A 19,288-nucleotide genomic window follows, 5' to 3' on the forward strand; every position below is an offset into this window, starting at 1 on the left:
TATTATCACTACTAAATATCTATACTTAAATATCTACTATCTATAATTAATCTAGACAATTCTAGAAAAACATTACATTTTAACAGTTTAAGACATCCTTTCCAAACCAATGTCTCTTTCAACGCCCATGTCCATACACAAACCAAGAGTTATGTAAAGTATATTGATAAACATACATAGATCATAAAGAACATCCTAAGACGGACTTAAAACATTAAAAACAAGTGATTCAGCAGAACAAATGTAAGAAATATTACTAGTGTAGAACTGTAGATTAATCACTTAATCCTCAGAAAGGGAAATGTTGCAAGTTTCATGATAATGGACAACTGTATATAGTATTAACAATCGAATTACTTGGCTACTATTATACTTTGATTGTTTGTAAAGGAGCCAAGCTCGGTGATTATTTATTTTCTAGGGTCGAGCTCGAATTTAAGCTCGCTGAATTTTAGATGAGCCAAGCTTGAACACGGGCTCGATCGACTTAGCATGTTTTCACCTTTCACTACCTTTTTCCTTAGTTTTTCCACTTAAATATATTTACATATTTAATACTATCTCAAATGAGCTACCAACCTGTTTCCATAACACACTTAACTCTACGAAAATGAAAATTCCATGCAAGCGGCAGGAGTTACAAAACCATGTAAGTCTTGTCAACATAAAGATAACAGATATGAATGTGTTGGTGTGTTATTTTTGTAGGTAGACTGTTCAAATTCATATACTACGTACTAGTTAACTTAAGCTCCTTAAAGATATAGAAGACTGTTTAAGAGACAAGAACCTTCTATTTTCAGCGGTCTTACTTTAGGAACCAGCAATCATCACCTAACTTCTTAAATTGCAGGGGCACAAAATGAAGGCCCAAGTCGAGTAATCCTACGCGGTCCAATTACTCGGTAAATGCCGGTCAATACTACTCAAACACGCAAATCTAATCATTGCCAAAGAGAAGTCCCATTAACCAACAAACTCCGGAAGAACCATCAAAGGAAACGCGAACCACTGAACACCATTAGCTAGTCATAAAATACCTACGGCCGGTAGAAATATCATCGAGAGACTACTCCAGAAATCCATTTTTAACAATTTAACAATTATAAACCAAAGCCGCAAAAACGACGACTCAATGAAATACGCCGATGAGGTGGAAGGAAAGAGCGAAAACCGAATAACACCACCAATAAATAGAAAGTGGGGCCAGCCAGAAAATAGACCGAAATCCGGCAAGGAAGCCGACAACTAGGCCAAACCATTAAACCCGACCAAAATCAGACCAGAACCCAGCTCCGACCTAACAAGAAACCAACAGAGGCAGTGTTGCAAAAAACAACGGATTTACTAGTGCACCATCACAACAGACCTAAAAACGAGTAAAAAATGATCAACGATTAAACAACTGTAAAAAACGGTCTAAAAAAGGTCAACAACAGTAAAAAAAAATTGTCAAACACTTGAAAAAAGGTCAAGACTGATGTTAACCAACGTTTACTTTTTTTTATATATATTTCTAACATAAATATTTCAAAAATAAATATTACAAATTAAACGCAAATATCTATGTATAAAGTATTGCACATGTTTGAAATATTGTTGTTTTAAATGTTTATGTTTAAAATATTATGTGTAATGTATTTGTCTTTAATTTATTATTTATGTTTGAAATATATATAAAAAGTCAATTTGAGTAAACATCTGTCACCCCTCTATGCTCCATGTCCCGACTGATCTTTTTCAACCTTGAAACGGGAAACAAACTGAAAGAGACAAGATCCAGTCATAGCAATACACATACCATCGCCATTTTCAGGTTTAAAACACTAACAACAACCCAACAAAAACCCGATCTAAAACCAAATTGGTCACACAACTCGAAAGGGAGTTCACCGCCTACAAAACGAATGAGTAGAGGAGACCGGAAAGAGTCGCTGACGAAAGGAGAAGCAGCAGCCAAACCCAAAACCGAAGAAAAATAAAAAAAAATAGGAAGACTTACCCAAAAACACCACCGGAAAACAGATTGCACGTTAAAAGCTCCACAACAATCACCGATGCCCCCGGAAGCGTTAACGGAAATCAGCCTGAAAGTTCACCTCACCGGAAAAAGGGACGGGAAATGCAGATCTGAGGAGAAAGGAAGAGAGTAAGCATGAAAAGTGTAACATCCTGTTATCGGGCCTAGCTGAAATGACCCTTTTGACCTTGGGTGTGATTGTATGTTATTATAATAATTATATGTTTATAATTATTTGGTTGTTTAGTTGAGACCAGTTTGTGACAAGGGTCACAGAACAGGTTCGTTTGTTTAATTTGGACTCCATTAGGGCCGCCTAACGAGGTACGAAAGATATCAGATAACTGATAAATACCCGTGTGTTGTGGGATATGGGGTTTTAACCCCAAATAAGTGTTTTGTGCTGCCCTTTCCTCTCATTTTCTTCCTCCCTCTAGAAATTTCCTAAACCAAACCGTACCCACTTCATCTCCTATCTCAAACCCTAGATTCCTAAATTGTGTTCTAGAGCTCAAATTGTTCATACCATCTTGTTTTTTACAGATTACTGAGTCTATCAAGGTAAGTAACACGTGTTTTTGTGTTCAATTCGTTGTTAAATTCATGATTTTGTGTGAGTTTTGTAAAAAGCTTGAATTTGTGTCAAAACAAGTAATTTAAGTGTTGTTATGGTCAAATTGTTGTGGGTTTTGAGTCTATAACAAGTAGTGAACAAGTTGTGATCGATTTTGGTGTTTAAAACGAGCTCTAGATCGAGATTTGAGGATTTCATCGTGAAGTCCGTAGCCTTTGTTCAGTTTCTGAGGAAGATGAACACAGTCGGCCGACTGTCGATCGACAGTCGACCGACTGAGGGTGAACCGACCGGCTGGAGAGTGAACCGACCGACTGAGTTTGACTTTCAGCAGATTGTGGAAATACCAAATAAGTCGACCGATTGGGAAAGTCAGTCGACCGGTTGTGTCAACAGTCGACCGACTGTCTACGTCAGTCGACCGATTGAGGAGACAGTCGACCGACTGTGTGCCCAGGGCAGAATGTTTTACCAAAGTGCCTTTTTCTAGCCGTTATGCTGCCCGTTTGTATTTTGGTGTTCAGGATGTTAATTTTGAAAGTGGATAAGTGTTAGGTGGACTTTTAGCGGCGCTTTTGTGACTGATTTTCTGTACTGTGTTGTTTTGTGTTAACGGATAGAAACTAACTTGATTTGCCTTATGTCCAGGTGATAAGGATAAGGAAGAAGCTCAGTGATAGTTTATCTGAGTTGGTTACTGGTAATCGGTGAGTGCGATTATCTCTGGGTGTAGTATAGAGTAGCAAGTTGCGCTACTATGTTTATATTATCGATAGTTGCCATGATTAGTAGTTATGTTGTATAGTTGATCGCAGTTAAGGTTGCCATGCTTTTAGTAGTATTAGTTGCCTGTAGTAGTAGTAGTAGTAGTTGTGATGACCCGGGAATTTCCGACCAAATTTAAACTTAATCTTTATATGAAATTCGATATGATAAGCAAAGTCTGTACTGTTGAGTCTCGAAAATTTTAGAACTATATTCATATATTCAATTGACCTTTGACTGCTCTCGACGATTCACGAACAATTAATTGTAAATAGATATGTATATATATATGTATTTAAATAATAACTTGAAATACGTAAATAAGATTATACAATTCAATTGTTAAAACTAAAATGTAAAATAATATAAGATATGATAAAACTTATTATTAAAACGTATTTATGTAAATATAACGAATAATGAAATTCAAATAAAATTAGTTTTGAAAACACATATTATACAAAAATTTATATTTACTTCCTTTTCGAACTAATAAATTTCATATTACCATATTATGTATATTGGGATGGGATGTGTATTGGAGCAAGTGACACGGGACGGGCAAACGTTTGCGTTTAGACCCAAAATAAATATTTGGCTTTACTTTTAAAAAGTGGGGTAAAACCTGTACGCACAATCTTCCAAATAAGTGGTGGCCTAATCATATCTTACAATCTAAATTTATGATAATTTCAATCATATTACTGTTTGTGTCCTTTAAACTTGATAATATAATATAATATATACTATCTATACCTATGACAATAGATAGAGGTTAAAAGAATAGATATATATATATATATATATATATATATATCTTGTTTGTACGATTTGCTTGGGATATGGGTTCACTTTAAAATTTTGTTGAAAGGAAATGTCTCAACCTTTTTGTTACACTCAATTACATGGGCCATTACAACTTATGAATCATACTTACATACATGCTCGATATATACAAGAACTTTCATATCTTTCAATATCTTTCACCTTTCTGTTTTCATTTGGGCAATTCATTTTCACCCTTGAATTTGTGTCAGTATGCATATGACAAATAAGATGGGTGGTCATTAAATTCAACTCTTTTCACTATACATGATTGATTGGGATTATATTAAAGTATCATCTATATTATTATCTACTTAATCTAAACTTCTATAGTTATATATACATACAATCTACATCTAGACTTAAAAAAAAAAAAAAACACCATCATCCCAAACGATCATCACCTTTCTATTCTTCTTTTTCATGAAACTGTATTACACACGAAACCCCCATTATCACCTTTTACAACTTTCACCAAGAACACCAACCCGTTCCCTATTGTGTTTCTTGCTCGTGATCTTTGTTTTCCTGCTTCTCTTACCCACATAGATCACTTGCCACCATCGTGAAACCGCCATATAAAACCCACATCCACACGTCACCTTCTAATCACCACCCACTTGTTTGATCACCACCATACATCACCCACATACCGTAAGCTTTGATCACCATTTCAAATCAAACAACCACAACCCATATCATCATCAAACACCATAAACAACCACTTTCACCATCCCCATCGGCTTATCACCATACAATCACCACCACCTAGCAATCAACACACTTGCGTTTTCTTTCTTTTCTAAGCTCGATCAAACACCAAAAACAAAGAATTGCTATCGCTATTATACGCGTCTGTTTTATATTAAGAAGCAAACCTCCGGCTTGCACCACCTTACCACCGTACCACACCACATCCATAACCACGGTTCAACCACCCTTTTTCATCTTGAAACCACCTTCATCTTCCTTCATCAACAAAACTTAACAATAACCATCATTTCTCCTGTGTCTTTAATTGCTGTAAAGAACTGAAATAAACACACCTATAACCATCACCTCTTTCCATCCTTCTCTCTCCTCTCTCTCTCTAAATTCTTGTATTCAAAACCCGTTTCATTTCCATTTTTTTCAGTCTCCTGCGTGCTGTTTACTACCGTATTTTACCACTCAAAATGCTAGAAGAAATCATCGATTTGGTGGAGAATTTATTATAGTATTTCTGCTGCAGCTGCTACAGTTTCTGTTTCGCGATTAAACCTATAACTATATTTTTTTTCTTCGTGGTTACAGCTGAGCAAGTAGTGGACTTGTAACAACTAAAGTTGATGTAGACCATTGTAGTGGGATGTCAAGTTGATTGTAGGGACAGTAGAATAAGCGAATTTTTTTTAAGTCTTTAAGAGTTGGTGTATTAGTGGACATTGTACCATGAATTGGCTGCATTGGGATTTCAATTATATTCATATATGTTGGGCTGTTTATTATAAATTGCATGGGATTGAGAAGTGGGCCGTGATTTTACTTCTTGCTGTAGGCCGAGATTCATTTATGTATTGAGCTTCTAGTTTTAAACAATTGGGTTGTTCAATAGAATCGGGCCGTGTTGCCCCTTTGGGTATTAATAGGCCGAGACCCAGCTGAAATAACGATGATGAATAATGGCGTGATGATGATGAGAGAAAGGGTAACGTGATTATGATTATGATGATGAGTGGATGGTGACAAAAAGATCATGGTGATGTTAGTGATAATGATAGTGGTAATTTAAGTTGTTGATGAAATGATATATTGATGATGATCGAAAGGATGATAGAAATCAGGATGATATGTGAAAAAGATGATGTTTAGATAATGATCATGATAGATTATTATAATAATGCTAGATGATGATGACGAATTGTTGAGGCGTTGGTGATTCTATAATAAAATGATAACCGTATGATGAATGTGATATTGGTGTTTGATTATAGAAATGATTCATGATATACGAGTATTTTGATGAAAATGATTCGTTAAAATTTTTAGAATGATGATGTTGGAAATAATAATATGGTTATGATATGAAAATGATGATAAACATTAATAATAACGATACGACAAGATAGGATCGTGATGATCTGATGATATTAATGAAAAATATCACGATGATTATAAGGGTGATTAGATTAAGGATGTTTACGGGTTAGCGGGACGTCGCGGGTTCAAACTCGGACTTGAGCATTTTTAAGGGCTACTTCTGTGAGGTAGTTATTTATTTATTTAGTTACTTATCATTGATATTACCTTATTATTATTATTATTATTATTATTATTATTATTATTATTATTATTATTATTATTATTATTATTATTATTATTATTAGTATTATTATTATTATTATTGTTAATTATTAACATATTTTATCAAAGAAATATTAAATACATAAAAGTATATTTGATACATAACATATTAGTATTACATAAAATTATAGAATAAACGTATTAACACTAATTATATAAATATTTACATATAACAAATTATTGATTTTCAACATAATACTAATCATATATATATAAATATAAAACTATCTAAATATTAAATTATTTTAAATGAATATACAAACTAAATATATATGATATATAATTTAAGATATAATATATAAATTTGTTTGACTACAATTATGTGTGTTAATATATATATAAATGATATAGGTTCGTGAATTCGAGGCCAACCCTATACTTGTTCAATGTTATCCTATGTATTTTTACTACAAAATACAGTATGGTGAGTTCCTTTGATCCCCTTTTACTCTTTACATTTTTGGGACTGAGAATACATGCGCAACTTTTATAACTGTTTTACAAAATAGACACAAGTAATTAAAATGACATTATATGGTTGAATGATCGAAATCGAATATGCCCTTTTTTATATAGTCTGGTAATCTAAGAATTAGGGAACAGACACCCTAATTGACGCGAACTCTAAAGATAGATCTATCGGGCCCAACAAGCCCCATCCAAAGTACCGGATGCTTTAGTACTTCGAAATTTATATCATGTCCGAAGGAGGATCCCGGAATGATGGGGATATTCTTATATGCATATTGTGAATGTCGGTTACCAGGTGTTCAATCCATATGAATGATATTTTTGTCTCTAAGCATGGGACGTATGATTATGAGAAATGGAAATATGAAATCTTGTGGTCTATTAAAATTATGAAATGATTATTTATGTTAAACTAATGAACTCACCAATCTTTTGGTTGACACTTGAAAGCATGTTTATACTCAGGTATGAAAGAAATCTTTCGCTGTGCATTTGCTCATTTTAAGGACATTACTTGGAGTCGATCATCGCTCTGGGATCAAATGTTGATGACTTCGTCCAGATGGATTAGGACGGGGCATTTCAGTAGTAGTAGTAGTAGTAGTTGACTGGTTGTATGTGCACAAGTTGTTGTTGTTGTTGTTGGAACCTATTGTTGTTAGGTTCAGCTCAGAGAGGTCAACCTAGTTGTGGTTGGGTCTAGTTGGCTACTTTTTGTTGAGTATAGTGCTGAATGACGCATCACCAGCGTGTGGATGACTATACTGGGGATTCAGTAGTAAAGACTATCGGTAGACGCTAGACTGATCAGCTAGTGGTCGTGTGCCCGTACAAGCTGCCGATCCTCTAGTTGGAGCACAGTTGATAGTTGTTGTGTGTTGTATGTGGATGCATATAGCTGTTGATATAGGAGTGCAAGTTGGTACTGTATGCTAGACCTTTTGATAGTTCCATTCACTTAGCCTTGTGCTAACCCCTCACCTCCTCCCTTGCAGGTTTTGGATCTTAGTACTGGTAGGGACGGGAGTCGCGTGGAAGATATGTTTGACAAGACGAACTCTGATGTCTTAACTTTTATAAATATGTAACTAGTCGTTTAATGTAACACTGGTGGTTTGTAATGAAGTAATTAACTAAGGGTATTTATGTAAATTAAGTCTTCCGCTGTGATTTAAAAAAAAAATCTAGGGTGTTACAACTTAGTATCAGAGCATAGGTTTGACCGCATGTACATTGTGTTGAATGTCATGTTCCCAAACCTTGTGTTGTGTCAAACATATCTGAGGGGACGGGTTAAGTGAATGTAGGGATTACATGCGTTAGTCGATAGGTACTAACATGTTTTCCACTAAGCGTTTGTGTGAGATGTTGTTGTAGTGCAGATATGGCAGATAATTCAGGAAACGCAACTGGTTCGTCAGCCCCCGGAACATTCAGAGCCCCAGATGAAGACGAGTATGTGTCAGACGATAATCCGCAGGAACAAGTTCTAGATTTGGAAAGTCGGTTAAAGGAAGCAAATGATCGAATAAGAGAATTAGAACAAAGTCAGGTAATAGTGAATCCAGGTGGTAGTGTACCGAATCAGATGTTTAGTGGGTATCCGGTGCAGCCAAATATGTATCAGCAAACTAGAAGTGCTTTCCAACAAAAGCAATGGTTACCACCTCAGTGTCAGTTTCATCAACAGCATCAGGTGCCACCTCAGTTTAATCAACAGTTCACAAATCAGATGTGGGGTCAGTATCAGATGCCGACGTTTCAACAACCGAAGAAATGTACCTTCAAACAGTTTCTGAATTGTAATCCACCAGAGTACGTAGAAAGTTCTAACCCAACAATAACCCTTAACTGGTTAAGAGAGATAGAAAAAGTTTTTGAGGCATGTCAGTGCGAACCAGAATTACAGGTTATTTATGCTAGTCGTATGTTAAAAAATAGGGCAATGGTTTGGTGGGATACAGTTATTTCTAGTATACCGAAAGAGCAAGTGAACATGATTACTTGGGAACAATTTTATAGTAAAGTTTGTGAGTAGTATTGTTCGTCCTACGACCTCAATCGAATTAAGACAGAATTTTTGGCAATGAAAATGACACCTCAGATGACGATCGATGAGGTGATTGAGCAGTATATGGATAAATTAAGGTTCGTGCAACAGTGGGTTCCTGACGAACAGTCCAGAATTCAACATTTTGTTAATATAATTTTACCAGAATACAGAACGATGGTTAAGATGGCGACGACGCTATCGCAAGCGTTTGTTATGGCCAAGATGGTAGAAGATGACGTTAAAGCAGCAAGAAATAGAATGGTAGATTATGTGGTACCACAACAAGATCAGGCGATGAGTCATTCGGACTCTAGGTTAAAGAAGTCTGTTAAGTTGAAACAGAAAAGTGGGTCAGAAAAGAGTGGGACAACATCAAGTCAGAATTCTTGGTGTTATAGTTGTAGATCATCTCATAGTGGTCCTTGTTCAGATTCAACCAAAAGATGTTTGAGATGTGGTATTATGGGGCACGAGGTTCGAATGTGTTCGTTCCAAGAGGATGTATGTTGGAAATGTCATCAAGTGGGGCATAGGTCAGCTCAGTGTCTGTATGTAAGAGGATCAGGTTCTGGGGCGGGGCCAGGAGCGCAGTCGGGATCGGTAGGTGGATCTTCTGGTTCTCCAGTAGGGCAGAAAAGAAAGAATCCACCTACGGCAACAGCAAGAGCTTATCAGATGGTTGCAGATGCAGATGTTGAATATGATGTGAATACAGGTATGCTTCAAAATCCTCGTACTGTTTAGTTGTATATATGTATGTGATTGTGTATATATATGTGTGTGTGTAGATTGGTAGATCTTGATTGTAGTGTAAGATTTATTTTGTTGCATTATGTTGTTTATATTTTGGTTGCGACCCTTGTGTGCCATGTGGGGTAAGAGTGACCCTTAGGTTAACTTTTTGGGATTGAAGACCGTGACTTTGATAGAGATGTGTTTGGTATCTTTATGGAGTGGACATTTGGATGACAAAAATTTGTTAGATAGTGACACGAGTATGAGTGATATGCCGATAGTAGACTTTATTGACCAGATATTTCCTATGCTTGTTGGATGTGTAATGATGTTGGTAGATTATAGTTGAACATTTGATGAACAGTGTTTTAATATTCATGATTGGACAGATGGTGCAATTGATTAATTATAAAGTAGTTAAATTAATTACCGATGCTTATTGAGGAGATTGATTGGACATAAGTTAGTAAATTAGACAAGTAGAATTTTTCCTTTTCGAGCAACTCAGAATGAAGGTATGATTTAGGATAATATACTTGTGCCCGGCCAACAGAAGTATATTATGATAAATTATACGGAATTTCTGGGAAGCTGAAGGAGAATTAGGTGGCATGTGCTATATTGGGTTGTGATGTGACTGGATATGAGACGAATAACCTGTGAAGTTCTGTTGACTTAATAGGTAATTTCGTGGACATATGTAAAGATTTTAGCATGATAACCAATTCTATTGCCTAAGCCTTGGATAATTGGGAAAAGTGGAATGTATAAAGAGTTGAATTTGATGACCGATTGTGAAAATTCGATACAGAATGACTTAGAAATGCGAAATTTGACTTGGATAATTGGATTGACAGCGAAGATTTGTGGATTCAAGTTATTGACCAGTGGATATGATGGTAATTTGCATTGTATTAGACGTGAGTAAACGTTAGAAATTCCATATGCATGCACTTTTTTGAAGAAAGACGGTGGGTATTGGAAGTAAGATTTTCTATTTTGGGTTGATTATTGTGAAAGACTTAGTTGAGTTTACGGTTTGTTGACCGTAGTTGACCCGATTCCGAGGACGGAATCTCTTTAAGGGGGGTAGATTTGTAACATCCTGTTATCGGGCCTAGCTGAAATGACCCTTTTGACCTTGGGTGTGATTGTATGTTATTATAATAATTATATGTTTATAATTATTTGGTTGTTTAGTTGAGACCAGTTTGTGACAAGGGTCACAGAACAGGTTCGTTTGTTTAATTTGGACTCTGTTAGGGCCGCCTAACGAGGTACGAAAGATATCAGATAACTGATAAATACCCGTGTGTTGTGGGATATGGGGTTTTAACCCCAAATAAGTGTTTTGTGCTGCCCTTTCCTCTCATTTTCTTCCTCCCTCTAGAAATTTCCTAAACCAAACCGTACCCACTTCATCTCCTATCTCAAACCCTAGATTCCTAAATTGTGTTCTAGAGCTCAAATTGTTCATACCATCTTGTTTTTTACAGATTACTGAGTCTATCAAGGTAAGTAACACGTGTTTTTGTGTTCATTTCGTTGTTAAATTCATGGTTTTGTGTGAGTTTTGTAAAAAGCTTGAATTTGTGTCAAAACAAGTAATTTAAGTGTTGTTATGGTCAAATTGTTGTGGGTTTTGAGTCTATAACAAGTAGTGAACAAGTTGTGATCGATTTTGGTATTTAAAACGAGCTCTAGATCGAGATTTGAGAATTTCATCGTGAAGTCCGTAGCCTTTGTTCAGTTTCTGAGGAAGATGAACACAGTCGGCCGACTGTCGGTCGACAGTCGACCGACTGAGGGTGAACCGACCGGCTGGAGAGTGAACCGACCGAATGAGTTTGACTTTCAACCGATTGTGAAAATACCAAATAAGTCGACCGATTGGGAAAGTCAGTCGACCGGTTGTGTCAACAGTCCACCGACTGTCTACGTCAGTCGACCGATTGAGGAGACAGTCGACCAACTGTGTGCCCAGGGCAGAATGTTTTACCAAAGTGCCTTTTTCTAGCCGTTATGCTGCCCGTTTGTATTTTGGTGTTCAGGATGTTAATTTTGAAAGTGCATAAGTGTTAGGTGGACTTTTAGCGGCGCTTTTGTGACTGATTTTCTGTACTGTGTTGTTTTGTGTTAACGGATAGAAACTAACTTGATTTACCTTATGTTCAGGTGATAAGGATAAGGAAGAAGCTCAGTGATAGTTTATCTGAGTTGGTTTCTGGTAATCGATGAGTGGGATTATCTCTGGGTGTAGTATAGAGTAGCAAGTTACGCTACTATGTTTATATTATCGATAGTTGCCATGATTAGTAGTTATGTTGTATAGTTGATCGCAGTTAAGGTTGCCATGCTTTTAGTAGTATTAGTTGCCCGTAGTAGTAGTAGTAGTAGTAGTAGTAGTAGTAGTAGTAGTAGTAGTTGACTGGTTGTATGTGCACAAGTTGTTGTTGTTGTTGGAACCTATTGTTGTTAGGTTCAGCTCAGAGAGGTCAACCTAGTTGTGGTTGGGTCTAGTTGGCTACTGTTTGTTGAGTATAGTGCTGAATGACGCATCACCTGCGTGTGGATGACTATACTGGGGATTCAGTAGTAAAGACTATCGGTAGACGCTAGACTGATCAGCTAGTGGTCGTGTGCCCGTACAAGCCGCCGATCCTCTAGTTGGAGCACAGTTGCTAGTTGTTGTTTGTTGTATGTGGATGCATATAGCTGTTGATATAGGAGTGCAAGTTGGTACTGTATGCTAGACCTTTTGATAGTTCCATTCACTTAGCCTTGTGCTAACCCCTCACCTCCTCCCTTGCAGGTTTTGGATCTTAGTATTGGTAGGGACGGGAGTCGCGTGGAAGATATGTTTGACAAGACGAACTCTGATGTCTTAACTTTTATAAATATGTAACTAGTCGTTTAATGTAACACCGATGGTTTGTAATGAAGTAATTAACTAAGGGTATTTATGTAAATTAAGTCTTCCGCTGTGATTTAAAAAAAAAAATCTAGGGTGTTACAAAAAGGCAGGAAAAAATAATCGGTGACGGCGCTGAAACGAGAAGATGGAGAGATATTAAGAGAGCTAGAGACGCAAGTTTACTTTCTAAATGGATTGTTGAAAATTAGGGTTAGGGTTTTATGATTTGGGGAATGAGGTTAGAGAGGAGGGTGTGAGATATGGAAAGAAAGACCACGAAAAGGCAAGTGAAATAAGACGATGGAAACAGACAAAATAAATTACTAGCCTTTGCTTTTTCAGCGTTTTTTTGGCAATGGAAGTAGACAAAATAATAGTCAAGATAGTACCTTCAACTTTTCTGCCTTTTCTGTTGCAATAGGAACGTACAAAATGCCCCGTAAAACTAGGGCCGTAAATGAGCCAAGCTGCTCGTGAGCTACTCGAGCTCGGCTCGTTAAAAACTCGATTCGAGCCGAGCCTAAACGAGCTCGAGCCCGAGTTCGAGCTTAATATAGGGCTCGTTTAATAAACGAGCTCGATCTCGAGCTTCATATGTCGAGCTCGATTAAGCTCACGAGCCTAAACGAACTTATATATATATATATATATATATATATATATATATATATATATATATATATATATATTATATTTATTTATTTATTTATTTATGGCAGTATGATCTAACACTATTCGAAATCACGTATTCACGGCTATTCCTTTTCCCGAAACTGACTTTCAAGTTTCCATTAACTTTTCCATATCTCCCACCAAATTTTGTCACCTCCAATATCAGCCAATAAGATCTTTTGCTATTAATGACTAATTTAATACTAAAATAAAATGAGAAAAGGCACTGATAGTTTTCATTTGCTTTCTTCATTATACAGTTAATTCTTCTTCTTCTCGTTTTCCACCCATCTTTCAATTTTTTTTTACAAAATTTTAAATTTTTAACAAGTGATGGATGAAATTGGTGGAGCTATAGAGGCATGAAAAACAGAATCTGAGAGCAAGAGTAAGAATAGATGATGGTTTAACTAAATAGTTAATTATAATAAAAGATACGGGATTCAAGCCTATATGTGTATTAGTTTTATATGTCTGATTTTTTCTTTGTGGACTCATAGTTACTAGTAGATATTAGTCCATATTAACTATATTTTTTAGATGATGCAAACTAATATTTTTGTTATTAGAGTTTGATTCTGCATACGTTTTCTATTCTTCTTGACATCTTAATATACACAGGATAGTACCATATGGTTCTGAGCTTTTTGCAAAAGTAAGTGTATAGATTGTATATTTAGATCTATTGTTGGTGATTTTGGTATTTAAAACATTCAACATTAGATTATAGGTCTTATTTTTTACTTTACGATTTATGGTCAGTACCAATCACAAATTCACTTTTCATTGTCATTTACATTACTAACTACTAAGTTGGTTTATTTTCTTTAATGCAGGTTCTTTTCAATTGGTTAGACTCCTAGCATTATGAAGAAGTTGGAATCTAGATATGCATTTTTTGATCATTAGAGATGATTGTTTATTTCAATACATATATTTTAAAAAGGGATACATTAACGAGAGTTTCAAAGTTTGTGGTTAACATGCATTGAAATATTGTAAATAGCAGTTATTAGTCATTTTAAGTATTGTACAATTTAAAATACGGTAACAACAATCCTAAAGGTTATTATTATTTATATATTTAAAAATCAACTTCGATCAACGTTATCCTCGAATACTCGTCGCACTGTCGAGTACTAGCTTAAAAATTCCGATCAAGTACTCCTCGATAACCTGATTAACGAGTATTGCAACCTCAGGCATTGACCAATATTAGAGATTTAGAGTATCATCATATTTTCATAGCCGCAACCAAAACTAATACACCAAAGTTATACGTACTAACATTTACAAGGGTTATAACTACAAATAAACCATATACTTTTATTTTTGTTTCATTATAGGCTATATATACCATTGTAGGTCATAAACTTTCAAATCGTATATCTATGTAAACAAAACGTTATCTGTTACCGGATGGACCGGTTAAAATATATATATTTTTTTTTGGCAAAAAAAACCGTAACTTTTATATAACCACGAAGCTTCATCAAAAAATGAAGCCTCGGAAAAAGATTACAAACAAAGGCATCGGGGCCAACCAAACTACAAAACCTCAACAAAAACACAAACTAACCAAATAACAAAAGGAGACAAAAAACCAAACGAATCAACGAACGAAACAAATTAACCATCAAACTTGGATCTACGAACGACCACCCCTTTACCTTTCCTTGACCGCGCATTTTGTAGTGACCCGAACTTTTCCATGTTTATATATATTAAATGAAATTAATATTTATATGATTAAGTGTTTCCAACATGTTAAGCAATCAAACTTGTTAAGACTTGATAAATTGAAATAGGTTTTATATAGACAATTGACCACCCAAGTTGACCGGTGATTCACGAACGTTAAAACTTGTAAAAACTATATGATGTCATATATATGGATATATATATATATACAGTTAACATGGTATTATGATAAGTAAACATATCATTAAGTATATTAACAATGAACTACATATGTAAAAACAAGACTATTAACTTAATGATTTCGAAATGAGACATATATGTAACGATTATCGTTGTAACGACATTTAATTGTATATATATCATATTAAGATATATTAATATATCATAATATCATGATAATGTAATAATTTAACATCTCATTTGATATAATAAATAATGGGTTAACAACACTTAACATGATCGTTAACCTAAAGGCTTCAAAACAACATTTACATGTAACGACTAACGATGACTTAACGACTCAGTTAAAATGTATATACATGTAGTGTTTTAATATGTATTTATACACTTTTGAAAGACTTCAAGACACTTATCAAAATACTTCTACTTAACAAAAATGCTTACAATTACATCCTCGTTCAGTTTCATCAACAATTCTACTCGTATGCACCCATATTCGTACTCGTACAATATACAGCTTTTAGATGTATGTACTATTGGTATATACACTCCAATGATCAGCTCTTAGCAGCCCATGTGAGTCACCTAACACATGTGGGAACCATCATTTGGCAACTAGCATGAAATATCTCATAAAATTACAAAAATATTAGTAATCATTCATGACTTATTTACATGTAAACAAAATTACACATCCTTTATATCTAATCCATATACCAACGACCAAAAACACCTACAAACACTTTCATTTATAAATTTTCTTCATCAAATTGATCTCTCTCAAGTTCTATCTTCAAGTTCTAAGTGTTCTTCATAAATTCTATAAGTTCTAGTTTCATAAAATCAAGAATACTTCCAAGTTTGCTAGCTTACTTCCAATCTTGTAAAGTGATCATCCAACCTCAAGAAATCTTTCTTATTTATAGTAAGATATCTTTCTAATACAAGGTAATACTCATATTCAAACTTTGATTCAATTTCTATAACTATAACAATCTTATTTCGAGTGAAAATCTTATTTGAACTTGTTTTCGTGTCATGATTCTGCTTCAAGAACTTTCAAGCCATCCAAGGATCATTTGAAGCTAGATATATTTTTCTCATTTCCAGTGGGTTTATCCACAAAACCTGAGGTAGTAATGATGTTCATAACATCATTCGATTCATATATATAAAACTACCTTATTCGAAGGTTTAAACTTGTAATCACTAGAACATAGTTTAGTTAATTCTAAACTTGTTCACAAACAAAAGTTAATACTTCTAACTTGACTTTTAAAATCAACTAAACACATGTTCTATATCTATATGATATGCTAAATTAATGATTTAAAACCTGAAAACACAAAAAACACCGTAAAACTGGATATACGCCGTCGTAGTAACACCGCGGGCTGTTTTGGGTTAGTTAATTAAAACTATGATAAACTTTGATTTAAAAGTTGTTCTTCTGGGAAAATAATTTTTCTTATGAACATGAAACTATATCCAAAAATCATGATTAAACTCAAAATGGAAGTATGTTTTCCAAAATGGTCATCTAGACATCGTTCTTTCGACTGAAATGACTACCTTTACAAAAATGACTTGTAACCTGTATTTTCGACTATAAACTTATACTTTTTCTGTATAGATTCATAAACTTAAGTTCAATATGAAACCATAGCAATTGGATTCACTCAAAACGGATTTAAAACGAAGAAGTTATGGGTAAAACAAGATTGGATATTTTTACTTGTTGTAGCTACGTGAAAATTGGTAACAAATCTATACAAATCATATCCTAGCTAACTTATATTGTATTATACATGTATTCTAATATATTATGTAATCTTGGGATACCATAGACACGTATGCAAATGTTTTGACATATCATATCGACCCATCTATATATATTATTTGGAACAACCATAGACACTCTATATGCAGTAATGTTGGAGTTAGCTATACAGGGTTGAGGTTGATTTCAAAAATATATATACTTTGAGTTGTGATCTAGCCTGAGATGTGTATACACTCGGTCGTGGATTGGGTCAAGATAATATATATCAATTTATTTCTGTACATCTAACTATGGACAACTAGTTGTAGGTTACTAACGAGGACAGCTGACTGAAAATATTTAAAACATTAAAACGTATTAAAAAATGTTGTAAATATATTTTGAACATACTTTGATATATATGTACATATTTGTTATAGGTTAGTGAATCGACCAGTGGCCAAGTCTTACTTTCCGACGAAGTAAAAATCTGTGATAGTTAGCTATAGTCCCACTTTTAAAATCTAATATTTTGGGATGAGAATACATGCAGCTTTATAAATGTTTTACAAAATAGACACAAGTACGCAATATATATATATATATATATATATATATATATATATATATACATTCTATGGTTGGATTATTAAACCGAATATCGCCCTTCAAGTCTGGTAGCCTAAGAATTAGGGAAATGGCCCCTAATTAACGCGAATCCTAAAGATAGATCTATTGGGCTTAACAACCCCCATTCAGGTTATGGATGGTTTAGTACTTCGAGATTATTATACATGCGAGAGGTTCTGTTTTGGGGATATTCTATGCATTAAGTTAACGTCGGTTACCAGGTGTTCAACATATGAATGATTTTTATCTCTATACAGTTTGCGAAATGCCTGATAAGAGATGTGTTATAAAAATGAAATCTTGTGGTCTATTATTATGATTTAATAATATATAGGTTAAACCTATAACTCACCAACAATTTTGTTGACGTTTTAAGCATGTTTATTCTCAGGTGATTATTAAGAGCTTCCACTGTTGCATACTAAATTAAGGACAAGATTTGGAGTCCATACTTATATAATATTGTTTAAAAACTGCATTCGAAGACTTATATTGATGTGTAATATTATTGTAAACCATTATGTAATGGTCTTGTGAAAAACGCTATATTTTAGATTATCATTATTTGATAATCGTCGTAATATTTTAAAGGTTATGGTTTGTTTTAAAATCGAATGCAGTCTTTGAAAAACGTCTCATATAGAGGTCAAAACCTCGTGACGAAATCAATTAATATGGAACGTTTATAATCAATATGAACGAGACATTTCAGTTGGTATCCGAGCGTTGGTCTTAGAGAACCAGAAATTTGCATTAGTGTGTCTTATTGAGTTTGTTAGGATACATTAGTGAGTCTGGACTTCGATCGTTTTTTCTTTAAAAACGATTGCTTAACACTTTTGTTGGAAATTATATATTATTAACATGTAAATATTATGTGATATATTAACCTCTTAATGTGTTTGATATTGTGTGATAGATGTCTACCACTAGTACAAATCCCATTGACTCACCTAATAATAATGAAGAGTCGAATATAATTTGGGAAGATTCACAAATTCCCGAAGAGGAACCGGAAGAAGAGGAACCGGAAGAAGAGGAATCAGAAGAGGAGGAACCGGAAGAAGAAGAGGTTCCGGAAGAAGAAATATTGATACCTATAGTAAATCTATTAAATAAAATAAAATCCTCAACCAACGGACCAAAGTTAATAATGGTCAATGGTGTTTCCGTCGAGGAAGCAAAATATTGGGAAGATTATCAATTTTCCGATGAATCGGATCCCGATGAGGATTCCGATGATGTTATAGAAATTACCTCAACCCAATTTAATAAAGCGAAAGAAAATAATAAGGGAAAAGGTATAAAAATAGAGAAACCCGATTCTAACCCCGATGAACTTTATATGTATCGGCAACATCCGTATTTCCTAAAATGTAACAATGACCCGGGAACCTCTAAACCACCAGGTTTTTCTAAACCATTGTGGAAAACGACAGCTCGTATTAGGGGAGCATCATATATCCCCAGGAAATTAGCAAAACGAACCAAGTCCGAAGAAGAAGAAACGAGTGAGTCGGATTAAAGAGTTGTAATCATATTGTGTAATATATGTAATATAGTGTACTTATACTTTTATGTTCTATGTAAAAATTGCTTGTATTGTTTGTTAATTATCTTTTACAAATCTAATCCTTGTCTAT

This window comes from Rutidosis leptorrhynchoides, chromosome 3 (assembly GCF_046630445.1).
Source record: "Rutidosis leptorrhynchoides isolate AG116_Rl617_1_P2 chromosome 3, CSIRO_AGI_Rlap_v1, whole genome shotgun sequence".
NCBI classification, from domain to species: domain Eukaryota; kingdom Viridiplantae; phylum Streptophyta; class Magnoliopsida; order Asterales; family Asteraceae; genus Rutidosis; species Rutidosis leptorrhynchoides.